Source organism: Bombina bombina, chromosome 5, assembly GCF_027579735.1.
Source record: "Bombina bombina isolate aBomBom1 chromosome 5, aBomBom1.pri, whole genome shotgun sequence".
NCBI classification, from domain to species: domain Eukaryota; kingdom Metazoa; phylum Chordata; class Amphibia; order Anura; family Bombinatoridae; genus Bombina; species Bombina bombina.
The window spans coordinates 800,575,838-800,593,945 of NC_069503.1; positions in this window are offsets into that span (position 1 = coordinate 800,575,838).

Here is an 18,108-nt window from a genome sequence, read left to right on the forward strand (position 1 = left end):
AAGGAACATTCCATAAATAAAACAGCTAAATAATGTGACAATCCTTTAGAAAAACTTTTCAAATGATTTATCTACAAAACTTCCCATAGACATTAAAGGCGATTTTCTGTAGAAAAACATTAGATTCATTTTCTAAAGGATTGTAATCGACTACTCGGTCACAGAAAGATCGTCTCAAGCCCTAAAATCAGCTTGTAAGTGTTAAACTACAGTGACCTGACGTTTAGAATGTAGAAGTTTACTAGGAAAGCTAATGGCAATACAGTTCCTAAAGATCCTAAAGATCTGTGTGCACATCCTTCCCCAATCAATAAGAATTGAAAGGGTAATCAGTGGCAAAGCATTTTAGACCATTTTTCTGTAATTTTATGTTTCCAGAAAAAAAAAGTGCTCCACGATGTAATATCTGGTAATGGGCTCTTATCTATTGTCAAGCTACAGGAAAAAAAAAAGTAAATAAATAGAAACAGACTAAAGAAGTTGCATACCCCAAATGGAGTGTACGTTATTGTGAAGAACAGATTCTAAAGGGGGCTTCACACACCTTGCTTTTGAGTGCTGCAGAAAAGCTCTGCTTTAATATTTCTGCAATATGTTTAAGAGAATAAATCAGGCCTTTTGCAGTGTGAAAATAATTTGCATCATAGCTTTAAAAGCAAAAGTAAAACACAATACCGGTATCGGCGCCAGAGTGGTCAAGGCAAATTAAGTCAAGTATCTGAAAAAGCCAGTTATCCCTGATGGATAAAGGTAAAGGTGAATTTGTGGCAAAAAGCGTCCCAAAAGTTAGGCCAGGAAGCCCCTTGGAATCACCAATGTTATCGCCAGTGTCGTCTGCTGCTGCCCGTGATGGAGTGTGTGCATTTTCAGGTGGCACCCGATAAAAAGGAAAGCTGCAAAGAAATAAAAATAGGCACAGCCTGACTCAAGTGAAGATAATTTAATGCAGAGTAAGCTCACAAAGCAAAATGGCAACTTACTAGTGTTTAAAATAAACAACAGCATGTATAGATGAAAACAATCCCTCCGGTACAATCTGTATGCAGCGCTCGTACCACCTCGGTCGATATAAACCAAGTCTGGAGTCAGGATGCCAAGGATTGTTGAGAACAGATCCGGAATAGGTAAAATGAATGTCTCTACATATGTTTCGTCTGAGAACGCTCAGACTTTTTCAAGAGATAGTATTGTGTGATGCACTTCAAAGGACTGAGACTGACCAATAGCATGATGAGACACATAAGCACAAAACATGCTGATTGGACATACAAAGACTAAGTGATATCAAATAGAATAAATAAAGAATACACAATTACAATTATAATAAAACATCAGTAAAAAAAAAATGCGATGTCACATTTAAAAAACAACAACAATATAACATTTAAAAACATCTCAAACAAATTTATTGCTAGTATTGTAAAGTGATAGGGTAAGCATTAGCGTGTGCCAAATAAGGAATCTGACACAGCTTAAACCCCTGCTGCTAGCATTTATTATGTGTAACCAATACCCGCATAATGGAAACATTTTTAAATATATATATATATATATATATATATATATATATACGTATCAACAAAGAGATACATATCTACTAAAAGATCCATTGCAAAAAAGCCTAAAAAATAATATTTGTTAAAAAGTTCATGATATGATACTCTAAAAGATAGGTAGGTATATTCTGAAATAAATGCATTAAAAGAACATAGTAAGGCTAAACAGCAATCAATTTCAATCCTATTTTTACATAAATGCCTGTAGATCTAGTTCAATATTCAAACCCTGAGGAAGCATGGAGTCAAGTAGGTAAATTCAAAATGACTCCCTGCGTCTCAAGGTTAGTAATCTATTTGGAAATCTGTTCGGTGGAATCCAGTCTATGATTTGTATATTAAGGCTCCTAGGGTCCTTATTGCGCCGTAATCTAAAGTGTTCAGAGACACTATGGGTTGTTAGGCCAGATTTAATGTTGTTAACATACTCACTAAGCCTAGTTCGTACATTCCTTTTGGTTCTACCAATGTAGATACAGTTGCAACAATTACATTTGTTTTTCATATTGAAGACCTTAGATTTGTCAAAATTGTGAAAAGAGCTACCTTCTTCAATGCTAACCCCACATCTACTGTATATGTGCCTGGCTTCTGTTTCAACCATGTAGTAGTGGATAAAGTATCCCCATTTGTACAGCGTAATTTTTTAGGTGCCAACATATTTTTCAGATCTCTGTTTTTCCTAAACGTCATTAGGGGTTTCTCCTGCAATGTCCCACCTAGAAAAGGACCTGCTTTCAAAACGTGCCAATGCCTTTTGAGGATGTGTTGGATATCTTTACTATCCTGGTTGTAGGTGGTGATAAATCTGACCTCATTGTTGTGCACAGATCCATCGGGGGCCGATTTTTTAATTTTCGGTTTCAGAATTGTCTCCCTTTTCATGTCTTTGACTCTATCTTTAGCCGTTTGTATTGGTTTCAGGTCATACCGTTTTTTAATGAATCTGGAATCTAACAGTTCCATTTCTTTATTATAATCCACCTCCCTGGTACAATTTCTTTTGATACGTTTATACTGCCCCAGGGGAATGTTAGTTTTCCACCTTGGTAGGTGGCCACTCATGGCATTTAAGAACCCATTCTTATCAGTTGGTTTGTGGTAATTGGCTACTGCTACCTTACTATTTTCGTCAATAAAAAGCAAAAGATCTAAAAATTCAACTTGTTGTTTATCAACCTTGGAAATTAATTTGATATTATGATTATTGTTATTCATATGGTTAATGAAATTACAACATTCAGTCTCTGATCCCCTCCAAATCATGACAATATCGTCGATATAGCGATAGTATCGAATCAGATTACTTATGTGGGGATTATTAGCCCATATATATTTCTCCTCAAAATTGTGCATGAATAAATTTGCATATGATGGGGCAAATGTGATCCCCATCGCAGTCCCTTTTTCAAATGTAAAGTAGTTATGATTCAATATGAACGTGATGCCTTAAGAAACTGATTTTGTGGTGCCCCTTTCAGTCAAACACCTTGCATTATACCATATCCTTTTTAACCCTTTTAAAACCTTTTTTATCAATATGAAAATTATATTTTTTATTAAAAAGTGTATATATGAGTGTAATACTTTATTTTAATATGTTTTTTCATGTGTTTTGTAAAAAGTTTTTTTTACCCATAACACTTTCCTTCAGGTCTCAAGTCTCGCTAAATATTCTAGTGCAATTTCAACTTTTGCTCAAGCACAAGCTATAACTTTTAAGTGGTAATACGAATGCTATTTAAAATGGTTGCGATATCCATTGGAAATATAGGTTGTGCTAGAGCCATGTCGGCTGTGCCAACCCTTCTCTGGTAAATGAGATTTACTCAGGGCTTATAATATCAAGTTGCAGACTAATGTTAGGTAGGGGCAAGATTTAAAGGAACATTCCATAAATAAAACAACTAAATAATGTGACAATCCTTTAGAAAAACTTTTCAAATGATTTATCTACAAAACTTCCCATAGAAATTAAAGGCGATTTTCTGTAGAAAAACATTAGATTCGTTTTTCTAAAGGATTGTAATCGACCACTCGGTCACAGAGAGATTGGCTCAAGCCCTAAAATCAGCTTGTAAGTGTTAAACTACAGTGACCTGACGTTTAGAATGTAGACGTTTACTAGGAAAGCTAATGGCAATACAGTTCCTAAAGATCTGTGTGCACATCCTTCCCCAATCAATAAGAATTGAAAGGATAATCAGTGGCAAAGCATTTTAGACCATTTCTCTGTAATTTTATGTTTCCAGAAAAAAAAAGTGCTCCACGATGTAATATCTGGTAATGGGCTCTTATCTATTGTCAATCTACAGGAAAAAAAAAAGTAAATAAATAGAAACTGACTAAAGAAGTTGCATACTCCAAATGGAGTGTACGTTATTGTGAAGAACACATTCTAAAGGGGGCTTCACACACCTTGCTTTTGAGTGCTGCAGAAAAGCTCTGCTTTAATATTTCTACAATATGTTTAAGAGAATAAATCAGGCTTTTTGCAGTGTGAAAATAGTTTGCATCATAGCTTTAAAAGCAAAAGTAAAACACAATACCGGTATCGGCGCCAGAGTGGTCAAGGCAAATTAAGTCAAGTATCTGAAAAAGCCAGTTATCCCTGATGGATAAAGGTAAAGGTGAATTTGTGGCAAAAAGCTTCCCAAAAGTTAGGCCAGGGAGCCCCTTGGAATCACCAATGTTATCGCCAGTGTCGTCTGCTGCTGCCCGTGATGGAGTGTGTGCATTTTCAGGTGGCACCCGATAAAAAGGAAAGCTGCAAAGAAATAAAAATAGGCACAGCCTGACTCAAGTGAAGATAATTTAATGCAGAGTAAGCTCACAAAGCAAAATGGCAACTTACTAGCGTTTAAAATAAACAACAGCATGTATAGATGAAAACAATCCCTCCGGTACAATCTGTATGCAATCTCCCCAGCACTCTTACCACTTCTGTCGATATAAACCAAGTCTGGAGTCAGGATGCCAAGGATTGTTGAGAACAGATCCGGAATAGGTAAAATGAATGTCTCTACATATGTTTCGTCTGAGAATGCTCAGACTTTTTCAAGAGATAGTATTGTGTGATGCAGAGGCTTAAACCGGCTTTTTAAATGAGCCAATGCACTTCAAAGGACTGAGACTGACCAATAGCATGATGAGACACATAAGCACAAAACATGCTGATTGGACATACAAAGACTAAGTGATATCAAATAGAATAAATAAAGAATACACAATTACAATTATAATAAAAGATCATTAAAAAAATAATGCGATGTCACATTTAAAAAAACAACAACAATATAACATTAAAAACATTTCAAACAAATTTATTGATAGTATTGTAAAGTGATAGGGTAAGCATTAGCGTGTGCCAAATATAGATTCTGACAAAGCTTAAACCCCTGCTGCTAGCATTTATTATGTGTAACCATTACCCGCATAATGGCAACATTTTTAAATATATATATATATATACATATCAACAAAGAGATACATATCTACTAAAAGATCCATTGCAAAAAAGCCCTACAAATAATATTTGTTAAAAGGTTCATGACATGATACTCTAAAAGATAGGTAGGTATATTCTGAAATAAATGCATTAAAATAACATAGTATGGATAAACAGCAATAAATTACAATCCTATTTTTACATAAATGCCTGTAGATCAAGTTCAATATTCAAACCCTGAGGATGCATGGAGTCAAGTAGGTAAATACAATATGACTCCCTGCGTCTCAAGGTTAGTAATCTATTTGGAAATCTGTTCGGCGGAATCCAGTCTATGATTTGTATCTTAAGGCTCCTTATTGTGCCGTATCCTAAAGTGTTCAGAGACACTATGGGTTGTTAGGCCAGCTTTAATGTTGTTAACATGCTCACTAAGCCTAGTTCATAAATTCCTCTTGGTTCTACCAATGTAGATAAGGTTGCAACTATAGCTAAGGAGGTATACAGCATAACTAATGCCACAATTACATTTGTATTTCATATTGAAGACCTTAGATTTGTCAAAATTGTGAAAAGAGCTACTTTTTTCAATGATACTACACAACCCACAACTGCTAACCCCACATCTATATGTGCCTGGCTTCTGTTCCAACCATGTAGTAGTGGATAAAGTATCCCTGTTTGTATAATGTAATTCGTAGGTGTCAACATATTTTTCAAATCTCTGTTTTTCCTTAACGTCACTAGGGGTTTCTACTGCAATGTCCCACCTAGAATAGGATCTGCTTTCAAATCCCCCCCCAATGTTTTTTCAGGATGTGTTGCATATCTTTACTACCCTGGTTGTAGGTGGTGATAAAACTGACCTCATTGTTGTGTACAGAGCCATCGGGGGCCGATTTATTTATTTTAGGTTTCAGAATTGTCTCCCTTTTTATGTCTTTAACTCTATTTTTAGCTGCTTGTATTGTTTTCAGGCCATAACTTTTTAGATGAATCTGGCATCTAACAGTTCCATCTCTTTTGATTTGTTGATACTTTCCCAGGGGAATGTTAGTTTTCTACCTTGGTAGGTGGCCACTCCTGGCATTTAAGTACCCATTCTTATCAGTTGGTTTGCGGTAATTGGCTACCGCTACCTTACTATTTTTGTCATTAAAAAGCAAAATATCTAAAAATTCAACTTGTTGTTTATCAACCTTGGAAATTAATTTGATATTATGATTATTGTTATTCATATGGTTAATGAAATCTCCACATTCAGTCTCTGATCCCCTCCAAATCATGACAATATCGTCGATATAGCGATAGTATTGAATCAGATTACTTATGTGGGGATTATTAGCCCATATGTATTTCTCCTCAAAATTGTGCATGAATAAAATTGCATAACATGGGCCAATGTGGTCCCCATCGCAGTCCCTTGTACCTGTTGAAAAAACTGCTTTTCAAATATAAAGTATTTATGATTCAATATGAACACGATGCCTGTTATAATGAAATCTAAGTGATTTGTGGTATATTTGTGTTTTCTAACGTGTCCTGTATAGCTTTGATACCTAACTTATGTGGAATACACGTGTAAAGTGATGATACATCACATGTAATCCACATATAGTCATCTTGCCATTGTGTACCCTCAAATATATTAATAGTGTGTAGAGTGTCCCTAAGATAAGCTTTGGTGACTGGTTGTAAATAATGATCAATATACACAGAGAGGTTATTAGTTAAAGACCCAATGCCCGAAATTATGGGCCTGCCAGGAGTTGCTGTCAATGTTTTGTGCACCTTCAGCAGATGATAGAAGGTGGATATGGTAGGATGTGTTTCCATTAAAAAGTGAAATTCATCATTGTTTAGGATGAGAATATTGTTTGCTTCCTTCAGGTAATCATTCCTATCTTGTATGACAACCCCCCTCCCTTATCTGCCGCCCTAATGACAATATCCCTATTGTCCTGTTAAAATTTGAGAGTTTTTCTCTCTTGGAAGGAGAGCTTGTCATTATATTCGTTTACCCACAATTTATTTTTGGTCTCCCATAGTTTTTTCAAGTCCCCACAAACTAATTTATTAAATGTGATGTATTCACCTTGAGCTGAATATGGATAAAAGCTGGATTTCCTTTTAAGATTGCTATGCTCAATATAATTCTGCTCATGAATTGTAAGATCTAACAAATCCTGTGTGGAGTCATTTTCTAAATCTGGTAATGTGGAAGTTCCAACATCATTTTGCAAATTATTCAGTATACCCAAAGTTTGATAATCATCTTTGTTAAGATTGGATTGTGCTGCACTATTTATTTTGGGTGCACTTTTTACAAAGTATCTTTTAGTGTTAGATTGCGAATATTTTTTTTTTATGTCTATATAAGTTTGGAATTTATCTGGAGCGATCTTGGAAGCAAAGTTCAAACCTTTGGCTAACAATTTTATTTCCTTGTTACCTAATGTTGTACTGGACAGGTTGAAAATATTTGCCTTATTCCGATCTACCTGATCCTCTTTGAGTTTGAGTCTTTGAACTTTTCTCCCCCCTCTACATCCCTGCTTCCCCTTCTTCTTTTGCCTGGGGTAACCCTTAGATTTTGAATATTGGCATCTTCCTTTAAATTCCGAAACCTTGTTGTTGGAGGAACAGCAAGATCTAAAAAATTTAATTGATTATTATTGTCATTTGAATGTTGGCCCCTTTTTCCTTGGTGGGGAGTGGGTGGATAATGTTGTGTTTTTGGCTTGGTCCCCTGTTTGTGCCAGCTAGAATTCATGTAATTCATGTATCATCTGCTGAAGGTGCACAAAACATTGACAGCACCTCCTGGCAGGCCCTTACAATTCATGAGCAGAATTATATTGAGCATAGTAATCTTAAAAGGAAATCCAGCTTTTATCCATATTCAGCTAAAGGTGAATACATCACAACATTTAATAAATTAGTTTGTGGGGATTTGAAAAAACTATGGGAGACCAAAAATAAATCGTGGGTAAACAAATATAATGACAAAATCTCCTTCCAAGAGAGAAAAACTCTCAGATTTTATCAGAACAATAGGGATATTGTCATTAGGGCGGCAGATAAGGGAGGGGGGTGTCATACAAGATAGGAATGATTACCTGAAGGAGGCAAACAATATTCTTAGTGATAGTCACACATACAAGAAAACTCCAATTTGATCCCACTTTGAAATGTAAGAAGGGGTTAAGTGTAATATTGAAAGACACAAAGAATGATAAGATTCAATGATGAATTTCACTTTTTAATGGAAACACATCCGACCATACCCACCTTCTATCATCTGCTGAGGGTGCACAAAACATTGACAGCAACTCCTGGCAGGCCCATAATTCCGGGCATTGGGTCTTTAACTAATAACCTCTCTGTGTATATTGATCATTATTTACAACCAGTCATCAAATCCACCAAAGCTTTTCTTAGGGACACTCTACACACTATTAATATATTTGAGGGTACATAATAGCAAGAGCATTATATGTGGATTACATGTGATGTATCATCACTTTACACGTGTATTCCACATAAGTTAGGTATCAAAGCTAAACAGGACACGTTAGAAAACACAAATATACCACAAAATCACTTAGATTTAATTATAACAGGCATCACGTTCATATTGAATCATAACTACTTTACATTTGAAAAGCAGTGTTTTCAACAGGTACAATGGACTGCGATGGGGACCACATTTGCCCCATCGTATGCAAATTTATTCATGTACAATTTTGAGGAGAAATACATATGGGCTAATAATCCCCACATAAGTAATCTGATTCGATACTATCGCTATAGCGATGATATTGTCATGATTTGGAGGGGATCAGAAACTGAATGTGGAGATTTCTTTAACCATATGAATAACAATAATCATAATATCAAATTCATTTCCAATATTGATAAACATCAAGTAAAATTTTTAGATCTTTTGCTTTTTATCGATAAAAATAGTAAGGTAGCAGTACCCAATTACCGCAAACCAACTGATAAGAATGGGTTCTTAAATGCCAGGAGTGGCCACCTACCAAGGTGGAAAACTAACATTCCCCTGGGACAGTATAAGCAAATCAAAAGAAATTGTACCAGGGAGGTGGATTATAATAAAGAGATGGAACTGTTAGATGCCAGATTCATCATAAAAGGGTATAACCTAAAAACAATACAAGCAGCTAAAAATCAAAGAAATAAAAAGGGAGACAATTCTGAAACCTAAAATAAAAAAATTGGCCCCCGATGGCTCTGTACACAACAATGAGGTCAGTTTTATCACCATCTACAACCAGGGTAGTAAAGATATCCAACACATCCTCAAAAAGCATTGGGAAGGGGGGGTTGAAAGCAAATCCTATTCTAGGTGGGACATTGCAGGAAAAACCCCTAGTGACATTTAGGAAAAACAGAGATTTGAAAAATATGTTGACACCAACGAAATTACGTTGTACAAACAGGGATACTTTATCCACTACTACATGGTTGGAACAGAAGCCAGGCACATATAGATGTGGGGTTAGCAGTTGTGGGTTGTGTAGTTTCATTGAAAAAAGTAGCTCTTTTCACAATTTTGACAAATCTAAGGTCTTCAATATGAAATACAAATGTAATTGTGGCATTAGTTATGCTGTCTACCTCCTTAGCTATAGTTGCAACCTTATCTACATTGGTAGAATCAATTTACGAACTAGGCCTAGTGAGCATGTTAACAACATTAAAGCTGGCCTAACAACCCATAGTGTCTCTGAACACTTTAGAATATGGCACAATAAGGACCCTAGGAGCCTTAAGATACAAATCATAGACTGGATTCCGCCGAACAGATTTCCAAATAGATTACTAACCTTGAGACGCAGGGAGTCATATTGGATTTAATCTGTTAGGAAAGAAGACAACGAGAAAGAGGCGCCAATGGTGCAGGTCAATGGTGCTTGTATGATGAATAAATGCAGTGTGAACACAAGGTACTCACAAATGACAAAGGCAATCAATTATGCCAGTAGGGGCAGGCTGGATTTCATCAGCACTCCAGCTGGCTGATCTTAGAGGCCGCTCTCTACCAACATCCAATAGGAAGAAATCTGAAAGTCAAAACAATAGATAGAGGCGCCAATGGTGCAGATTGGATTTACCTACTTGACGCCATGCATCCTCAGGGTTTGAATATTGAAATAGATCTAAAGGCATTTATGTAAAAATAGGATTGTAATTGATTTCTGTTTATCCATGCTATGTTATTTTAATGCATTTATTTCAGAATATACCTACCTATCTTTTAGAGTATCATATGAACTTTTTAACAAATTTGTAGGGCTTTTTTGCAATGGATCTTTTAGTAGATATGTATCTCTTTGTTGATACGTATATATATTTTTAAAAATGTTGCCATTATGCGGGTATTGGTTACACATAATAAATGCTAGCAGCAGGGGTTTAAGCTGTGTCAGATTCTATATTTGGCACACGCTAATGCTTACCCTATCACTTTACAATACTAGCAATACATTTGTTTGAAATGTTTTTAAATGTTATATTGTTGTTGTTTTTTAAATGTGACATCGCATTATTTATTACTGATGTTTTATTATAATTGTAATTGTGTATTCTTTATTTATTCTATTTGATATCACTTAGTCTTTGTATGTCCAATCAGCATGTTTTGTGCTTATGTGTCTCATCATGCTATTGGTCAGTCTCAGTCCTTTGAAGTGCATTGGCTCATTTAAAAAGCCGGTTTGAGTCTCTGCATCACACAATACTTTCTCTTGAAAAAGTCTGAGCGTTTTCAGACGAAACATATGTAGAGACATTCATTTTACCTATTCCGGATCTGTTCTCAACAATCCTTGGCGTCCTGACTCCAGACTTGGTTTATATCGACCGAGGTGGTACGAGCGCTGCATACAGATTGTACCGGAGGGATTGTTTTCATCTATACATGCTGTTGTTTATTTTAAACACTAGTAAGTTGCCATTTTGCTTTGTGAGCTTACTCTGCATTAAATTATCTTCACTTGAGTCATTCTGTGCCTATTTTTATTTCTTTGCAGCTTTCCTTTTTATCGGGTGCCACCTGAAAATGCACACACTCCATCACGGGCAGCAGCAGACGACACTGGCGATAACATTGGTGATTCCAAGGGGCTGCCTGGCCTAACTTTTGGGACGCTTTTTGCAACAAACTCACCTTTACTTTTATCCATCAGGGATAACTGGCTTTTCAGATACTTGACTTAATTTGCCCTGACCACTCTGGCGCCGATACCGGTATTGTGTTTTACTTTTGCTTTTAAAGCTATCATGCAAATTATTTTCACACTGCAAAAGGCCTGATTTATTCTCTTAAACATATTGTAGAAATATTACAGCAGAGCTTTTCTGCAGCACTCAAAAGCAAGGTGTGTGAAGCCCCCTTTAGAATGTGTTCTTCACAATAATGTACACTCCATTTGGGGTATCCAACTTATTTAGTCAGTTTCTATTTATACACGGCTAGATTTAGAGTTTTGTCGGTAAGGACCCGCGTAGCTAACGCCGGCTTTTTTCTGGCCGCACCATAAAAATAACTCTGGTATTGAGAGTCCACATAAAGGCTGCGTTAGGCTCCAAAAAAGGAGCGTAGAGCATATTTAACACAGCTTCAACTATCAATACCAGAGTTGCTTACGGACGCGGCCAGCCTCAAAAACGTGCTCGTGCACAATTCCCCCATAGGAAACAATGGGGCTGTTTGAGCTGAAATAAAACCTAACACCTGCAAAAAAGCCGCATTCAGCTCCTAACGCAGCTCCATTGTTTGCTATGGGGAAACACTTCCTACGTCTGCACCTAACACCCTAACATGTACACCGAGTCTAAACACCCCTAGCCTTACACTTATTAACCCCTAATCTGCCGCCCCTGCTATCGCTGACCCCTGCATATTATTTTTAACCCCTAATCTGCCACTCCGTAAACCGCCGCTACTTACATTATCCTTATGTACCCCTAATCTGCTGCCCCTAACACCGCCGAACCCTATATTATATTTATTAACCCCTAATCTGCCCCCCTCAACGTCGCCTCCACCTGCCTACACTTATTAACCCCTAATCTGCCGAGCGGACCGCACCGCTATCATAATAAAGTTATTAACCCCTAATCCGCCTCACTAACCCTATAATAAATAGTATTAACCCCTAATCTGCCCTCCCTAACATCGCCGACACCTAACTTCAATTATTAACCCCTAATCTGCCGACCGGAGCTCACCGCTATTCTAATAAATGTATTAACCCCTAAAGCTAAGTCTAACCCTAACAGTAACACCCCCCTAAGTTAAATATAATTTAAATCTAACGGAATTAATTAACTCTTATTAAATAAATTATTCCTATTTAAAGCTAAATACTTACCTGTAAAATAAATCCTAATATAGCTACAATATAAATTATAATTATATTATAGCTATTTTAGGATTAATATTTATTTTACAGGTAACTTTGTATTTATTTTAACCAGGTACAATAGCTATTAAATAGCTAAGAACTATTTAATAGCTAAAATAGTTAAAATAATTACAAAATTACCTGTAAAATAAATCCTAACCTAAGTTACAATTAAACCTAACACTACACTATCAATACATTAATTAAATACAATACCTACAAATAACTACAATGAAATAAACTAACTAAAGTACAAAAAATAAAAAAGAACTAAGTTACAAAAAATAAAAAAATAATTACAAACATAAGAAAAATATTACAACAATTTTAAACTAATTACACCTACTCTAAGCCCCCTAATAAAATAACAAAGACCCCCAAAATAGAAAATGCCCTACCCTATTCTAAATTACTAAAGTTCAAAGCTCTTTTACCTTACCAGCCCTGAACAGGGCCCTTTGTGGGGCATGCCCCAAGAAGTTCAGCTCTTTTGCCTGTAAAAAAAAACACATACAATACCCCCCCAACATTACAACCCACCACCCACATACCCCTAATCTAACCCAAACCCCCCTTAAATAAACCTAACACTAAGCCCCTGAAGATCATCCTACCTTGTCTTCACCTCACCGGGTATCACCGATCGGTCCTGGCTCCAAAATCTTCATCCAACCCAAGCGGGGGCTGGCGATCCATCATCCGGTGGCTGAAGAGGTCCAGAAGAGGCTCCAAAGTCTTCATCCTATCCGGGAAGAAGAGTAGATCCGGACCGGCAACCATCATCTTCCAAGCGGCATCTTCTATCTTCATCCGATGAGGACCGGCTCCATCCTGAAGACCTCCACCGCGGACCCATCTTCATCCGGCGACATCCAACTGAAGAATGACGGTTCCTTTAAGGGACGTCATCCAAGATGGCGTCACTCGAATTCCGATTGGCTTATAGGATTCTATCAGCCAATCGGAATTAAGGTAGGAATATTCTGATTGGCTGATGGAATCTGCCAATCAGAATCAAGATCAATCCGATTGGCTGATCCAATCAGCCAATCAGATTGAGCTCGCATTCTATTGGCTGATCGGAACAGCCAATAGAATGCAAGCTCAATCTGATTGGCTGATTGGATCAGCCAATCGGATTGAACTTGATTCTGATTGGCTGATTCCATCAGCCAATCAGAATATTCCTACCTTAATTCCGATTGGCTGATAGAATCCTATCAGCCAATCGGAATTCGAGGGACGCCATCTTGGATGACGTCCCTTAAAGGAACCGTCATTCTTCAGTTGGACGTCGCCGGATGAAGATGGGTCCGCGGTGGAGGTCTTCAGGATGGAGCCGGTCCTCATCGGATGAAGATAGAAGATGCCGCTTGGAAGATGATGGTTGCCGGTCCGGATCTACTCTTCTTCCCGGATAGGATGAAGACTTTGGAGCCTCTTCTGGACCTCTTCAGCCACCGGATGATGGATCGCCAGCCTCCGCTTGGGTTGGATGAAGATTTTGGAGCCAGGACCGATCGGTGATACCCGGTGAGGTGAAGACAAGGTAGGATGATCTTCAGGGGCTTAGTGTTAGGTTTATTTAAGGGGGGTTTGGGTTAGATTAGGGGTATGTGGGTGGTGGGTTGTAATGTTGGGGGGGGGGTATTGTATGTTTTTTTTTACAGGCAAAAGAGCTGAACTTCTTGGGGCATGCCCCGCAAAGGGCCCTGTTCAGGGCTGGTAAGGTAAAAGAGCTTTGAACTTTAGTAATTTAGAATAGGGTAGGGCATTTTTTTTATTTTGGGGGTCTTTGTTATTTTATTAGGGGGCTTAGAGTAGGTGTAATTAGTTTAAAATTGTTGCAATATTTTTCTTATGTTTGTAATTATTTTTTTATTTTTTGTAACTTAGTTCTTTTTTATTTTTTGTACTTTAGTTAGTTTATTTCATTGTAGTTATTTGTAGGTATTGTATTTAATTAATGTATTGATAGTGTAGTGTTAGGTTTAATTGTAGGTAATTGTAGGTATTTTATTTAATTAATTTAATGATAGTATAGTGTTAGGTTTAATTGTAACTTAGGTTAGGATTTATTTTACAGGTAATTTTGTAATTATTTTAACTATTTTAGCTATTAAATTGTTCTTAACTATTTAATAGCTATTGTACCTGGTTAAAATAAATACAGAGTTACCTGTAAAATAAATATTAATCCTAAAATAGCTATAATATAATTATAATTTATATTGTAGCTATATTAGGATTTATTTTACAGGTAAGTATTTAGCTTTAAATAGGAATCATTTATTTAATAAGAGTTAATTAATTTCTTTTGATTTAAATTATATTTAAGTTAGGGGGGTGTTAGTGTTAGGGTTAGACTTAGCTTTAGGGGTTAATACATTTATTAGAATAGCGGTGAGCTCCGGTCGGCAGATTAGGGGTTAATACTATTTATTATAGGGTTAGTGAGGCGGATTAGGGGTTAATAACTTTATTATGTTAGCGGTGCGGTCCGCTCGGCAGATTAGGGGTTAATAAGTGTAGGCAGGTGGAGGCGATGTTGAGGGGGGCAGATTAGGGGTTAATAAATATAATATAGGGGTCGGCGGTGTTAGGGGCAGCAGATTAGGGGTACATAAAGATAACGTAGGTGGCGGTCGGCAGATTAGGGGTTAAAAAAATTTAATCGAGTGGCGGCGATGTGGGGGGGCCTCAGTTTAGGGGTACATAGGTAGTTTATGGGTGTTAGTGTACTTTAGAGTACAGTAGTTAAGAGCTTTATGAACCGGCGTTAGCCCAGAAAGCTCTTAACTACTGACTTTTTTCTGCGGCTGGAGTTTTGTCGTTAGAATTCTAACTCTCACTTCAGACACGACTCTAAATACCGGAGTTAGAAAAATCCCATTGAAAAGATAGGATACGCAATTGACGTAAGGGGATCTGCGGTATGGAAAAGTCGTGGCTGAAAAGTGAGCGTTAGACCCTTTTTTTGAGTGACTCCACATACCGGAGGTAGCCTAAAACCAGCGTTAGGAGCCTCTAACGCTGGTTTTCACGGCTACCGCCAAACTCTAAATCTAGGCCTTACTTTTTTTTTTTTCCTGTAGCTTGACAATAGATAAGAGCCCATTACCAGATATTACATCGTGGAACACTTTTTTTTCCTGGAAACATAAAATTACAGAAAAATGGTCTAAAATGCTTTGCCTCTGATTATCCTTTCAATTCTTATTGATTGGGGAAGGATGTGCACACAGATCTTTAGGAACTGTATTGCCATTAGCTTTCCTAGTAAACTTCTACATTCTAAATGTCAGGTCACTGTAGTTTAACACTTACAAGCTGATTTTAGGGCTTGAGCCAATCTTTCTGTGACCGAGTGGTCGATTACAATCCTTTAGAAAAAACTTATCTAATGTTTTTCTACAGAAAATCGCCTTTAATGTCTATGGGAAGTTTTGTAGATAAATCATTTGAAATGTTTTTCTAAAGGATTGACACATTATTTAGCTGTTCTATTTGTGGAATGTTCATTTAAATCTTGCCCCTACCTAACATTAGTCTGCAACTTGATATTATAATTCCTGAGTAAATCTCATTTACCAGAGAAGGGTTGGCACAGTCGACATGGCTCTAGCACAACCTATATTTCCAATGGATATTGCAACCATTTTAAATAGCATTCGTATTACCACTTAAAAGTTATAGCTTGTGCTTGAGCAAAAGTTGAAATTGCACTAGAATATTTAGCGAGACTTGAGACCTGAAGTAAAGTGTATGTGTATTCATGTGTAGAGCTTTATTTCTGGCACCCTGAGGCTTCCGTAGTTGACAATTACTAGATTGTAACGGCCACATTCTCAAACAAGCAAGCAGTCTTTTTGAAAGCTGGGAAGCCTGATACATTGCAATTGGCAATATTTGGAGATGACACACAAGGCTCCTTAAACTGCATTACCAAAGAGGTGATCCACAACAAGCGAGGACTTAACATACAAATTTTGTGTAAGTACTGAATGATACCTTATTTGTTTGTACCTTTATACTTTTGACAAGGGCTCCTGGTCTCACTACAGGATCCTTGGATTTCCCTAATACTGGCTGGTTGTACATCAGGATCTTCGAGATTTCCACGAATATTCCTTGCCACTCTGATTTACAGAGATTGTCATGTTTCGTGTTCTCATGCTGTCATTTGTGTTTAATTTTTTCTTTAAAGTGAAGGTAAGCTTTGATGAATGAAAGCCCCGTTTTTAAACATACTATTAAAAACAGGGGCACTTTCATTCATCAAAGTTTAGAAAGCAGCCGTTTTGATTAAAACCTTATCTTTGTTTTTTTTCATAGCCAGAGCAGTTTCCCCCACCCAGAGATCCTCTCTTCACACGTCATCAATGACTAATCCAGCATCCTCCAATGGCCTCAGGCAATGACTCCCCTGGGGGGAAAGCCATGATTGGAGGAAGCAGGATTAGTCATTGATTACGTGTGAAGAGAGGATATCCGGGTGGGGGAAGCTGCTCTGGCTGTGAAAAAACAAAGGTAAGTTTTTAATCAAAACAGCTGCTTTCTAAACTTTGTTGAATGAAAGTGGCCCTGTTTTTTATAGTATTTTTAAAAAAAGGGGCTTTCATTCATCAAAGTTTACCTTCACTTTAAGTATATTTTATGCTTTTTAATATGTCTTTTAACATGTTTTTACAAATAAATATTTGTTAACCCCTATGCTTATAGCCTAATACTGCACTTATATTCAGCTTTATAGCGCCATAGGGGCCCATTTATCAAATGTCTGTTGGACCTGATCTGACAGTGCGGATCAGGTCCGACAGACATCGCTAAATGCAGAGAGCAATACGCTCCTTGTATTCGGCATTGCACCGGCAGCTCAAAAGAGCTGCTGGTGCAACGCCGCCCCCTGCAGACTCGCGGCCAATCGGCTGCAAGCAGCGGGTGTCAATCAACCCGATCGTACTCGATCGGGTTGTATTGTGGCAAATGCTGTCCGTCTGCTCAGAGTAGGCAGACAGGGTTATGGAGCAGCGGTCTATAGACCACTGCTTCATAACTGCTGTTTCTGGTAAGTCTGAAGACTCGCCAGAAACACGGCCCTTCAAGCTCTATTCGGAGCTTGATAAATGGGCCCCATAGTCTGTAGACATTTTTTTGTTTTTTACACACACACACACACATATATATATATTTATATATTTATACAGTACTGTGTAAAAGTCTTAGGCCACCATTAGATTTGTTGTTTTAACAGAATTTTAATGACCATCCATATTTATTTTTCGGTCACTTTATTAAGATACAAACAGAAAATACAGGAAATATGTACACAAAATATTAAAAACACAATTTTCAGAACAAAATGGCTTCTTCAGGCAAAAATCAGTATTTAGTGTGACCTCCCTTGGCACTAAGCACATCTTGACCTCTTTTAGGGAGACTGTCCTGAAGTTTTCTGAAGTAATCTTCTGGTATATTATACCAGGATTATTCCAGCAGCATTCAACAAACAGTTATTTTTTTAAGTTGTCTTTTATTTATTTATCTGTCCAGGTGATTCCATACTGCCTCTATAATATTCAGGTCTGGACTCTGTGGAGGCCAGTCCATGACTGTCAGGATTTTATCAGCTATTTTTCTCTCCAAATATGATTTCACTGCATGCAGA